This window comes from Saccopteryx bilineata, chromosome 8 (assembly GCF_036850765.1).
Source record: "Saccopteryx bilineata isolate mSacBil1 chromosome 8, mSacBil1_pri_phased_curated, whole genome shotgun sequence".
Classification (NCBI taxonomy): domain Eukaryota; kingdom Metazoa; phylum Chordata; class Mammalia; order Chiroptera; family Emballonuridae; genus Saccopteryx; species Saccopteryx bilineata.
This window is the reverse complement of record NC_089497.1, coordinates 24,327,028-24,341,736: the sequence shown is the minus strand read 5'-3', so window position 1 is coordinate 24,341,736 and position 14,709 is coordinate 24,327,028.

Sequence of the window (14,709 nt, the reverse complement as noted above, 5' to 3'; positions counted from 1 at the left end):
CCTCCCCCTCTCCTTCCTCTCTGTCTCTCTCTTCCCCTCCCGCAGCCGAGGCTCCATTGGAGCAAAGATGGCCCGGGCGCTGGGGATGGCTCCTTGGCCTCTGCCCCAGGTGCTAGAGTGGCTCTGGTCGCGGCAGAGCGACGTCCTGGAGGAGCAGAGCATAGCCCCCTGGTGGGCAGAGCGTCGCCCCTGGTGGGCGTGCCGGGTGGATCCCAGTCGGGCGCATGCGGGTGTCTGTCTGACTGTCTCTCTCCATTTCTAGCTTCAGAAAAAATACAAAAAAAAAAAAGACTATTCTAAGATGATTCAGTCTAAATACCTATTTTAAAAAAATAAACAAACCCACAATCCCCAGAAGAAACAATCCATAGAAATTAAACTCTGCCCACAAAGATAAACTTTTACTTTGTTATTGTAGAATACTAAAATCACTTTTTTAAATGTGATTTTTGCTTTTTCTTCGACCATGGAGTGATATTTCCCAAAACAAAGAAGCTGTCTGTCCAATACCTGAACTCAATCTTCTTCTTGTAAACAAAAGAACTGGTTGTGGTTTTAAAATGCAAGTCCTGCTTACAAATAATAATATCTACCATTTATCAACTAAGAACTATTTGCTAGTCGTTATGTTTATCTCTAAGTATGTGTGTCTGTGTATCTGTATTTTGAAAACACCTGAGAAAGGATTTACTAATATCCCTAGTCTACTACGGAAACATTAAGACTAACTGAAAGACGACCTCAAGATTAATCAAGAGGTCAGTGGATCTAGAAACAAAATCTGATTCCTAGTCCAGTGCTCTTCCACCAATTCCAAAGCCTCTGAGCCATGGAGAATAAAAACTTTTTATTTTCTTAAGTTTATTAAATATCTCAGGTGTGACTCGTATTATGAGAGGCATACTTGATGAGGGATACTGAGATTAAAGCCCATTCTCAGTATGCAATCAGCTGGAACATTAGTGATGTACATTCAGATGGAACATTAGTGAGCATCTCTCTATGTAAAATGTTGGAATAAATGATATTCCATTTTTTATGTCTATCATTCTCTATTGAGGCAAGTGAAAATTGTTACCTTCTTTTAAGGGAAATTCTACACTGTCAAACAAATGAAATCAGTACAACAGCATCAGGCTTTCAGTTAGATTTCCTCAGCACCAGCAATCAGCCTTGCCAAATCACATCTTCACATACAGGAAATGGAGAACGTGTCAGCTGCACGTCTATTGCATAGGTATGCTACGGGGCTTAATGAGGTAAAATGCAAAAGCACACTGACAAATAAGAAGTGCTTTATGAGTATAACTTTTACTTTTATGGAAATGTCACTATAAGAGCAAAAAGATGTAGTAAATTACATCTGCCATTCTACCTCATTTGTCCTAAGAATAGGATATAGCAGTTATTCAATACAAGAAACTGAAGAATTCTTAGAAGAAAAAAAAGGACTGTTCCTAAAGTTGGAATTTAATGTATATGACTGTTCTATTGACTTTTCCTATATATTTTTTAAATTACTTTATGTGGAAAACTATATAAGTATATACCTATAAAAATAGTTACTTAATAATGCTTTAAGAAATAAAGTTCAGAACTAAATACACAAATTTTAACAGTGATTATCTTTGAAAAATAAAATTATAAATTTGAAGGTAATGGTCTCTCTGTAACTTCCAAATTTCTTTCAATATGCATATGTATTGAAATCATAAGCATTAATAATATTTTTTGCCATGGGAAAACCTCTAAAGTATAAGGTGTAAAAATATGGTTGCAATATTAATGGCAGAAAAATAGTAAGGTAAGTGGGAACAATGATTAGAACTTACCATATTTTTCACTCCATAAGACACACCTACTATTTTAAGGAGGAAAATAAGAAAACAAATATTCTGAACCAAATGTGGTGTGTTAAAATACTTAATAAAATACTGTATTTTTTCTCCATAAGATGCACGGATATTTTCCCCTCCATTTTTTTTGGGGGGGGAAACTTGACTATTAGTAACAAAATATACAGTTCAATAACTTAAAAAGAATTGTTTTGGCAATATGCCTCTGATAGGTTAGTGAGGGTCCCAGATTCGTGTTATTCTCATTTAGACATCTGGGCTCTATCCTATAAAATAACACTGGTTAACATGACAGAGCAAAGGGGAGAAGCAGAGGATACAAGGTGTTATATATGCCACTTCTGTTCACTTTCACTGGCCAAAGCAAATTATGGATACATGGTGAATCAGCACTTATGTCTAACACACAGGGTTTTTTTTCCAGTAAATATTGGAGAAAAGAGAAGTAGAATTGTTCTTGCCAAAGACTTGTCCCCCAAAACTATTCTTATACTTCTCATAAAAAGTAGACCACAGTTCTCAAATTTGTAATCTGTAGACTACCGAAGAAAACTATGGCCAGCTGATTTTAGAAGCCAATAATAAATTTACTAGTATTTTTCTTTTCTTCATTCCTTCCAATAAATAAACATTGATTGACATCTTTTTTTTTTAAAGTTTTTTTATTTATTCATTTTTAGAGAGGACAGAGAGAGGGAGAGAGAGAGAAGGGGGGAGGAGCTGGAAGCATCAACTCCCATATGTGCCTTGACCAGGCAAGCCCAGGGTTTTGAACCGGCGACCTCAGCATTTCCAGGTTGACGTTTTACCCACTGCGCCACCACAGGTCAGGCTGATTGACATCTTTTATGTCAGGCTCCAGGAATACAAAGATGAAATGATCTAGCCCCTTCTTCCATGGTATTTTATGTTAGAAGTAGAAAGCATTTCTCTGTGCAAAATACAAAATTTCTGCATCATAACAGATCTAGAAGTTGAAATCTGATTTTAAAATAATAAAACCTGTTTTTATTTTTGACAAATTATAAATCATCCCATCCACCAAAACTTTAAAAAATTAAAATAATTAACATCATCTCCCAACAAATAGAAACAGTAGAAAACCTTAAAGTAATTTAAGTATCACCAAGAATCACCACTACCCTAGAGAATGGCTAGGTAATAAGCATAAGAAAAGTTTGCAGGTAAAATTAATAATGTATACTAAAAAGCTTGGCCTTGGTCTTACCTATAGTTCTTATTTCCCCTCAAAAAATTACTGCTACAAGGAAGACAAAAAAAATTTGTAGACACCATTAATGTGTGTTTGTTTCTATTATTCCCTAAAGATGTGCTTGTACTAAAGTAGATTAGCCTAAGAATTGTTGTTATTTCTCCAAGAGCAAAGAAAACTTAGATAATGATATTGTAAGTGCAAATTCATTGCAAGTTATTTGCGACTTGATCTTTAAATATAGTTCATGACCAATTATGAGTTGAAATATGTGCATTGAATTGCTGCATAGCAAAATATGTGTCCTAGAACTATCATTCTCTTTGCCTTTCTTACCCTTATGATAAATGCAAACTGTATCGGTAAGATAGGAATCCATCATTTATATTACACTCTTAATCTCAAAGAGGCCAATAAAGATTGTTTACTATGTCACATGGTCAACCGCTTTTACCACATTGGGTATATCTTCACAAAGAGAGAAAACATATCATGCCTTTTAGATAGGAACTCTTGGATTTCTGTTTTGCATGTGATAACCCTGCTCTTATTAATACCTTCTGAATATGGTCTTGTGTAGTGTTAACTAGATTTATCTCTTAGTAGCTAAAGGAAGTAAGTTGAAGTTTTACAACTCTGGCTCTCACAGCCAAAAGCTCTTGCAGTTAGCACTGACAAAGTACCCTATAAGTATCTGGAGTATTAATAACCACATATATTCTGCTAGGTAAACTATATGTCCATGGAATGGTTAAATTGCAAGGCTCTTCCCTAGATCTAGAAACTAGTCAAACCAACACCAACAATAGTCAGATACTCCTCACCAAAAACTTGCCCTCATATTTAGCATCCAAAATACCATTAATATTTGGAGTCAAGTTTTTTTAAAAACAAAATATTGTTCTATTGCAGAAAATATAAAACTTCTTTAAAAATCACCAAAATGCCCTGGCTGACTGGCTCAGTTGATAAAGCATCAGCCTGGCGTGTGGACTTTCCGGGTTAGATCCCTGGTCAGGGCACACAGGAGAAGTGACCGTCTACTTCTCTTCCCCTTTCTCTCCCCCTTCTTTCTCTTCCCTTTTCTCAGCCAATATCTTCATTGGTTCAAGTGTCACTCTCAGGCACTGAGGATAGCTTGGTTGATTCGAGCATGGGCTCCGGACTGTGATGGCTTGGTGGATCTGGGTCAGAATAAATGCAGGAGTCTGTCTCACTATCTCCCCTCTTCTCACCTAGAAAAAAAGAAAAAGAAAAAAAAGGAAACCACCACCACAAATATTCTTAATAAATTCAGTGATTACTGTAGGCAGCATAAGAACTATGTGCTATGTATGTTTTCCTTGTTCATTTGTAAACTCAAAAGAAGTAATTTAAGTAGATAACTAATCATTTTTAAAAATGGAATACAGGCTCTAGCTGGGTAGCTCAGTCAGTTAGAGCATCGTCCCAACACACCAAGTTTGCAGTTTGATCCCCAGTCAGGGCATATACCAGAATCAACCAATGAATGCATAAATAAATAGGAAAAACAAATTAATGTCTCTCTCTCTCTCTCTCTTACTCTCTCTCTCCCTCTCTAAAATCAATAGATATATTTTTAAATTATAATACAAATTTAAAGGGAAAAAAGTAACACTTTTTCTTCTTTGAAAATCAATAACCTTAATAATGTTCCGTTTCTATCATGTGAAGTTTAATTGCATTTTTCGCTATTGCACCAGCACAACCTTTATTATTTTTAAAATATTTATTTCAATTAAAAGTGCTATTATATGATCCAGCCTCTGAGAAAAGAAAGGGTCAGAAGTCATTCCCCGATTTGTGTAGCTATTGCTTTTTTCCTTTTAATTTGATTCTTCAATGAACCATGTTCTTATAAATCATGACAATCACAGAGGCCAAAAAATATATTTTCTCAAAATGAAAACTCAAAGTGCCAAAGATAATGTAAATGATAGAGTCTTCTGAATCATGAAATGACAATGAAATCTAACATTAAACAATGAAAAAAGGACATCAGTGAAGGAAAATAAATGGTTTGTTTCTTTGTAGGGAACAGCACTGATTCAGTACAAAACTCTCTGTTAAGAAAGGCCAAAGTTGAGGATGACGTCAGAGTAATGGCGGAGTAGGAAGCGATACCGATAAATCTCCCCCAAAACTCAACAAGATCTTCAACCAGAAACAGAAAAACCTATACTTGGAGCCTCCAGATGCTTCACAATACACCCGAAGGTATGGTCGAGTGAAAAATTGGCTAAATATATAACCAAATCCTGAAGGAAATAGGGAGTAAGAAATGCTCCGCCTTCCTCACTAACCTAAACAGGGCGGCTTTCTCTGGTAACTGTGAATATAGAAACTGAGGCGGGCAAAGGGGGTGAATACATCCAGGCCGCGCACAAAAGGCCGAACCAGGCTGTGGCACGGAGATCCTAGCGGAGGAAAAACTGTTCCTGTGGCAAGCCGGGCAATACAAGCTAACACTCGCGCCAAACCCAAACAAAGAAAGACAAGCGGGGCAGCCATTTTACCCGTTCTCCTGGTTGGTGCGCAGTTAATGGGCGAGAGATCTCTTCCTAAGCCCCAGAAGTGGGTGTCCGTGTTGCCCCACAGAGAGGCAGGGTCAGAGGCTTTTCTGTGGGCCGAAAGCGGAATCTCTGGGCAGCCCCAGTGCCCTGGGAAAGCCGCGCACGGGAGAGAGCGAGAACTAATTCCAACGGTGGAAATTTTCCGTGCTGGTGAGGGTTTCACTCAGGGAAACGCGGCCGGCCTCATATCCTGGTGTGCGCGCGCGCAGATAGGAAGTGAGCGATTCCTCCGAGTGCCTCGGCAGGGCGCGCCCATGTTATTGCACAGAGGGGCAGAGTCAGGGGCCTTTATGTGGGCAGAAGCGGAATCTCGGGCCGCCCCAGCGCCTTGCAAAGGCCGCGCACGGGGACGGAGCGAGAGCGAATTCCAGCGCTGCAACTTTTCCATGCGGTTGGGGGTTTCACTCAGAGCGTGAGACTGCTGGCCGGATATCCTGGTCTGCGCGCGCAGATAGTGAATGAGAGTTTCCTCCAAGCACCCCGGAAGTGGGTGCCCGCCTGTGTTACCGGACAGAGTGGCAGAGCCAGAGGTCTTTGAGTGGGCGGAAAGCCCGCCTGATTATGCTAGCAGCTATGACTGACTGAGCCTTACCCAGAGCCCTGTGCTGAGTGGAAATAGAGTGGGGAGTTGCCAGCTCTTTGAACCTCTTACTATCCAGGCAGAGGCAGCAACAACCCCATAGCTGGATTATCAGGCTACTAATTGAGGAAGGAAAGACTAGGAGAAAGACTCCAGGAACACGGACTCTCTCACTGTCGGAGCCTATGAAAGCTAATGAGCCTTGACTCCCAACGAGACTAACGCACAATACATGACATTGCCATAGAGACTTATCAACTGCAAACCTCTACCTGAGCGTGCCAAAGGGGCAGAACCTGGGGTACAGAGTCACCGACCAGGAAGAGGGAGAGAAAAGAAAAAACAAGAAGATAACCTCTCAAAATCAAGAATAATCTGCAGACTTTATAACCTATCCCATTTTATTATATTTGTTCGTTTGTTTCTCTTATCTTCATTCTTGATACTTTTTTTCCTCCTCCAATTTGGCCGATTAACTCTCTGCCGGTCTTACTCTCTCCTCTCCTTGAACTACACTACCCATAAGTGTTACATCTCCCATTATCTTTTTTCTCCTCTTCCTTTCTCTCTATGAGGGTTGCACTCCAAAACCCTTAACTCTCTCTCTCTCCTTTCTTTTTTCTTCTTTTACTGGTTCCCTCTTTTTTTCTCTCTCTCTCTTTCTTTTCTCCCTCTATATTAGTTTCTTCCTTTCTCCTTTACATCTCCTCTCATTCAAACCTCAATAACAAACAAATTATCTTATCTGGGACTCAAACTTATGTTTGTGGCATTTTGGGGGTTTTTTACTTCACCTTTCTAACTCACTAGCGGTGCTCCCATCCCTGGCTCTCCATTTTATCTAGTTCTTGTTCCACTAAATACAATAGTATTTTTTTAATTTGTCCCCCCATTTTTCTGTTCTCTTATTCCTCTCATCATAACTCTTAGACAACACCAACACCTAAAAGAAAATCATTTTATTCTTGACCCAAATTTTTTCCTTATTTGCTTTTTGTGGGTCCATACCGCTCCCCCTTTTTTTTTCCTTTTTTTTCTTTTTTTTTTTTTGCCCCTTTATTACTTTTCCCCAATTCAGGACCTCCATCACAGGCATTGTTTGTTATAATTCACAGTTCACCACAAGATTTTCTCAAGAAAAATGGGAGAGGAGAGGAAAAAAGGAGGGGGGGAATAATTTCCTTTTTTTAAAAATTATTATTTTATTTTTCTTTATTTCATTATTAATTTTTTTTAAAAAAAAACAACTCTTTTTGATTTTTTATTTTTTTTAACTTTTTATTCTTTATTAAATCTCATTAATACTATCAACAAAACCACCCTCAGATGCCATTAAGGAAGAGAAAATCGAATATCATGGATACAAAAGAAAGAGAGGTAACACAGCTAGATGAGGAAAAATCTATGGAGAAAAAATTTAATATATTGGAAACCTTGGAGCTAAATGACAGAGAATTCAAGATAGAAATCCTAAAAATCCTCCAAGATATACAAGAAAACACAGAAAGGCAATTTAGGGAGCTCAGAAAACAACTCAATGAACACAAAGAACATATGTCCAAAGAAATTGAAACTATAAACACAAATCAAACAGAGATGAAAAACTCAATTCACGAGCTGAAAAACGAAGTAACAAGCTTAGCTAATAGAACAGGTCAGATAGAAGAGAAAATTAGTGAAATAGAAGACAAGCAACTTGAGGCACAACAGAGAGAAGAAGAAAGAGACTCAAAAATTTAAAAAAATGAGATAGCCCTACAAGAATTATCTGACTCCATCAAAAAGAATAACATAAGAATAATAGGTATATCAGAGGGAGAAGAGAGAGAAAATGGAATGGAGAACATACTCAAACAAATAATAGATGAGAACTTCCCAAGCCTGTGGAAAGAACTAAAGCCTCAAATTCAAGAAGCAAACGGAACACCGAGTTTTCTTAACCCCAACAAACCTACTCCAAGGCATATCATAATGAAATTGACACAAACCAACAGCAAAGAAAAAATTCTCAAGGCAGCCAAGGAAAAGAAGAATACAACATATAAAGGAAGGCCCATTAGATTATCATCAGATTTCTCAGCAGAAACTCTACAAGCTAGAAGAGAGTGGACCCCAATATTTAAAGTCCTGAAAGAGAGAAACTTTCAGCCACGAATACTATACCCATCAAAGCTATCCTTCAAATATGAAGGAGAAATAAAAACATTCACAGATACAGAAAAGATGAGGGAATTTATCATCAGAAAACCCCCACTCCAGGAATTACTAAAGGGGGTTCTCCAATCAGATACAAAGAACAAAAAAAAAACAGAGCCACAAGTAAAAGCTCCAAGAAGAACACAATAAAACCAAATTTAAACTGTGACAACAACAAAAAGAAAGAGGGGTAGAAGATGGAGACTAACAGTAGCAAAGGACGATGGAGTGCAAAAGTACTCACAAAATAGTTTGCTACAATGAACAGGGTAGGGACCCTTTTCATTACTCAAAGGTAACCACCATTGAAAAAACCACCACAGAAGCACATGAGATAAAAAAGATAGCAACAGAGGAAAGATGTATGGAATACAACCAAATAAAAACAAAAGATAGAAAAACAAAAGAGAAGGATCAAACAAGACACAAAACTAACAGAAAGCAAGATATAAAATGGCAATAGGGAACTCACAAGTATCAATAATTACACTAAATGTAAACGGATTAAACTCACCAATAAAAAGGCACAGAGTAGCAGAATGGATTAAAAAAGAAAATCCAACTATATACTGCCTACAGGAAACTCATCTAAGTAACAAGGATAAAAACAAATTCAAAGTGAAAGGCTGGAAAACAATACTCCAAGCAAATAACATCCAAAAAAAAGCAGGTGTAGCAATACTCATATCGGATAATGCTGACTACAAGACAGGAAAAGTACTCAGAGATAAAAATGGCCATTTCATAATGGCTAAGCGGACACTGAATCAAGAAGACATAACAATTCTTAATATATATGCACCAAACCAAGGAGCACCAAAATATATAAGACAGCTACTTATTGACCTTAAAACAAAAACTGACAAAAATACAATCATACTTGGAGACCTCAATACACCGCTGACGGCTCTAGATCGGTCATCCAAACAGAGAATCAACAAAGACATAGTGGCCTTAAACAAAACACTAGAGCACCTGGATATGATAGACATCTACAGGACATTTCATCCCAAAGTGACTGAGTATACATTTTTCTCCAGTGTACATGGATCATTCTCAAGAATTGACCATATGTTGGGCCACAAAAACAACATCAGCAAATTCAGAAAAATTGAAGTTGTACCAAGCATATTTTCTGATCATAAAGCCTTGAAACTAGAATTCAACTGCAAAAAAGAGGAAAAAAATCCCACAAAAATGTGGAAACTAAACAACATACTTTTAAAAAATGAATGGGTCAAAGAAGAAATAAGTGCAGCGATCAAAAGATTTATACAGACTAATGAAAATGACAATACGACATATCAGAATCTATGGGATGCAGCAAAAGCAATGATAAGAGGGAAGTTCATATCACTTCAGGCATATATGAACAAACAAGAGAGAGCCCAAGAGAACCACTTAACTTCCCACCTTAAGGAACTAGAAAAAGAAGAACAAAGACAACCCAAAAGCAGCCGAAGAAAGGAGATAATAAAAATCAGAGCAGAAATAAATGAATTAGAGAACAGAAAAACTATAGAAAAAATTAATAGAACAAGGAGCTGGTTCTTTGAAAAGATCAATAAAATTGACAAACCCTTGGCAAGACTTACCAAGGAAAAAAGAGAAAGAACTCATATAAACAAAATCCAAAATGAAAGAGGAGAAATCACCACGGACACCGTAGATATACAAAGAATTATTGTAGAATACTATGAAAAACTTTATGCCACTAAATTCAACAACCTAGAAGAAATGGATAAATTCCTAGAACAATACAACCTTCCTAGACTGAGTCAAGAAGAAGCAGAAAGCCTAAACAGACCTATCAGTAGAGAAGAAATAGAAAAAACCATTAAAAACCTCCCCAAAAATAAAAGTCCAGGCCCTGACGGCTATACCAGCGAATTTTATCAAACATTCAAAGAAGACTTGGTTCCTATTCTACTCAAAGTCTTCCAAAAAATTGAAGAAGCAATACTTCCAAACACATTTTATGAGGCCAACATAACCCTCATACCAAAACCAGGCAAGGATGGCACAAAAAAAGAAAACTACAGACCAATATCTCTAATGAATACAGATGCTAAAATACTAAACAAAATACTAGCAAATCGAATACAACAACATATTAAAAAAATAATACATCATGATCAAGTGGGATTCATCCCAGAATCTCAAGGATGGTTCAACATACGTAAAACGGTTAACATAATACACCATATCAACAAAACAAAGAACAAAAACCACATGATCTTTTCAATAGATGCAGAAAAGGCTTTCGATAAAATACAACACAATTTTATGTTTAAGACTCTCAACAAAATGGGTATAGAAGGAAAATATCTCAACATGATAAAGGCCATATATGATAAACCATCAGCTAACATCATATTAAATGGCACTAAACTGAAGGCTTTCCCCCTTAAATCAGGAACAAGACAGGGTTGTCCACTCTCTCCACTCTTATTTAATGTGGTACTAGAGGTTCTCGCCACAGCTATCAGACAAGACAAAGAAATAAAAGGCATCCATATCAGAAAAGAAGAAGTAAAGGTATCACTTTTTGCAGATGATATGATCCTATACATCGAAAACCCCAAAGAATCCACAAAAAGACTACTAGAAACAATAAGCCAATACAGTAAGGTCGCAGGATACAAAATTAACATTCAGAAGTCAATAGCCTTTCTATATGCCAACAATGAAACAACTGAGAAGGAACTCAAAAGAATAATCCCCTTTACGAGTGCAACAAAAAAAATAAAATACTTAGGAATAAACATAACAAAGAATGTAAAGGACTTATATAATGAAAACTATAAACCATTGTTAAGGGAAATTGAAAAAGATACAATGAGATGGAAGAATATACCTTGTTCTTGGCTAGGAAGAATAGATATAATCAAGATGGCTATATTACCCAAAGCAATATACAAATTCAATGCAATTCCCATCAAACTTCCAATGACGTTTTTTAAAGAAATAGAGCAAAAAATCATCAGATTTATATGGAACTATAAAAAACCCCGAATAGCCAAAGCAATCCTAAAGAAAAAGAATGAAGCTGGGGGCATTACAATACCTGACTTCAAACTCTATTATAGGGCCACGACAATCAAAACAGCATGGTATTGGCAGAAAAATAGACACTCAGACCAATGGAACAGAATAGAAAGTCCAGAAATAAAACCACATATATATAGTCAAATAATTTTTGATAAAGGGGCCAACAACACACAATGGAGAAAAGAAAGCCTCTTCAATAAATGGTGCTGGGAAAACTGGAAAGCCACATGCAAAAGAATGAAACTGGACTACAGTTTGTCCCCCTGTACTAAAATTAACTCAAAATGGATCAAAGATCTAAACATAAGACCTGAAACAATTAAGTACATAGAAGAAGACATAGGTACTCAACTCATGGACCTGGGTTTTAAAGAGCATTTTATGAATTTGACTCCAATGGCAAGAGAAGTGAAGGCAAAAATTAATGAATGGGACTACATCAGACTAAGAAGTTTTTGCTCAGCAAGAGAAACTGATAACAAAATAAACAGAAAGCCAACTAAATGGGAAATGATATTTTCAAACAACAGCTCAGATAAGGGCCTAATATCCAAAATATACAAAGAGCTCATAAAACTCAACAACAAACAAACAAACAATCCCATAAAAAAATGGGAAGAGGATATGAACAGACACTTCTCCCAGGAAGAAATACAAATGGCCAACAGATATATGAAAAGATGCTCATCTTCTTTAGCTATTAGAGAAATGCAAATCAAAACAGCAATGAGATACCACCTCACACCTGTTCGATTAGCTATTATTAGCAAGACAGGTAATAGCAAATGTTGGAGAGGCTGTGGAGAAAAAGGAACCCTCATACACTGTTGGTGGGAATGTAAAGTAGTACAACCATTATGGAAGAAAGTATGGTGGTTCCTCAAAAAACTGAAAATAGAACTACCTTATGACCCAGCAATCCCTCTACTGGGTATATACCCCAAAAACTCAGAAACATTGATACGTAAAGACACATGCAGCCCCATGTTTATTGCAGCATTGTTCACAGTGGCCAGGACATGGAAACAACCAAAAAGCCCGTCAATAGATGACTGGATAAAGAAGATGTGGCACATATACACTATGGAATACTACTCAGCCATAAGAAATGATGACATCGGAACATTTACAGCAAAATGGTGGGATCTAGATAACATGATACGAAGCGAAATAAGTAAATCAGAAAAAACCAGGAACTGCATTATTCCATACGTAGGTGGGACATAAAAGTGAAACTAAGAGACATTGATAAGAGTGTGGTGGTTACGAGGGGGAGGGGGAAATGGGAGAGGGAAAGGGGGAGGGGGAGGGGCACAAAGAAAACAAGATAGAAGGTGACAGAGGACAATCTGACTTTGGGTGACGGGTATGCATCATAATTGAACGACAAAATACCCTGGTCTTGTTATCTTTGAATATATGTATCCTGATTTATTGATGTCACCCCATTAAAAAAATAAAATTATTTAAAAAAAAAAAAAAAAAGAAAGGCCAAAGTTGACCACTTGGCTTCACTGTGTTCTATGGCCATTGCATCCTTTACTAGCTAATATCCAAAGATTCTAACCTGTGGGCCAGATTAGAAGACTGAAAAAGGGAGTTATATCCACATTCACCATGTATTATAAAATTTACCCTTATTTCATGTTTTCTTTTCAATGGGTTAAATGACCATTCATATTGGAAGATATTTGGGGGGACTTTATATATATTAAGAAAAGTCAAGATTTTTCTTAAAAGTACAATTATACTTGAAAAAAGGGTTATTTTCCTTTCCTCTTCTGAATTAATGCCATACATCTACAGAGTAGTAAGGTGCAAAATTAGTTCTTTTATTACCAATAATAAAGTTATGATAGTCACCATTTATTGAACACTTAACATAAGCCAGGCTTATCCTTATTACTTATATTACCTTATTTAATACCCTGAAAACTATATAAAACATTATTATTATTTCCATACTTATAACTACTTCATGAAGTATAATTTATATTCAATAAACTATATATTTAAAGTATACAATTTAATGTTTTATGATATGTATAAGCCTGTAAAACCATTACCAGAATCAAGATAATGGACATATCCATCATTCCCAAAAGATTTTTAGTGCTCATCTGTAATCCATCCTTTCTTTGCCATATCCTCTTCTTCCTAACCATTAGGTAGCCACTGACCTGCTTTCTGTCACTACAGATTATGATGTGAAGGATTAAGAATTCTCATATACTGCTAGAGGGAATGTAAATGACATACACTGTAAAAAATAGTTTGGCAGTTTCTCAAAGATTAAACATGCATCTTTAAAGATTCAATTTTCCTTCTCCCTGCTACCTTTCCTAACCACTGGCAACCTCTAATTTCTTCTCATCTCTGTTATTCGCTCTTCTCTAGAATGTTATATGAATGAAATCCCATAGTGTGTGACCCTTTGATATGGGTTTTATTTTCCTCAATATAATGCCTCTGTGTTTCATCCAAGTTGCTGAGTGTGTCAATAATTTGTCCCAGCCCTGGCCAGTTGGCTCAGTGGTAGAGCATTGGACCAGTGTGCGGAAGTCTTGGGTTTGAGTCCTGGCCAGGACACACAGGAGAAGCACTCATCTGCTTCTCCACCTTTCCCCCTTTCCTTTCTCTCTATCCCTTGCTACCCCTCCCGTAGCCAAGGCTCCACTGAAGCAAGGTTGACCTGGGCACTGAGGATGGCTCCATGGCCACTGCCTCAGGTGCTTAAATGGCTCCAGTTGTAATGGAGCAACAGCCCAGATGTGCAGAGCATCGCCCCCTTGTGGGCATGCCAGGTGGATCCTGGTCCTGCACATGTGGAAGTCTGTCTTTCTGCCTCCTCGCTTCTCACTTCAGAAAAAAAACACAATAATAATAATAATAATAATAATAATAATAATGTGTCTTATTTTATTTCCAAGTAGTATTACATGGAATAGATATACCACAGTTTGTTTAACCATTTACCAGTTATAAGACATCTCAAGAATCTGTGTGTTAAGGAACTAATTCAGTAAAAGAGGGGGAGTAGATGATGCAGAGAGTATGGGATTTGTGGAGCAATGTCCTTAAATGAGTATACAAAGCTCAAAAGAAGAAACTGACCTTGGCCCTGGCCAGTTAGCTCAGTGGTAGAGCATCGGCCTGATGTGTGGGAGTCCCAGGTTTGATCCCCAACCAAGGCACACAGGAGAAGTACCCATCTGCTTC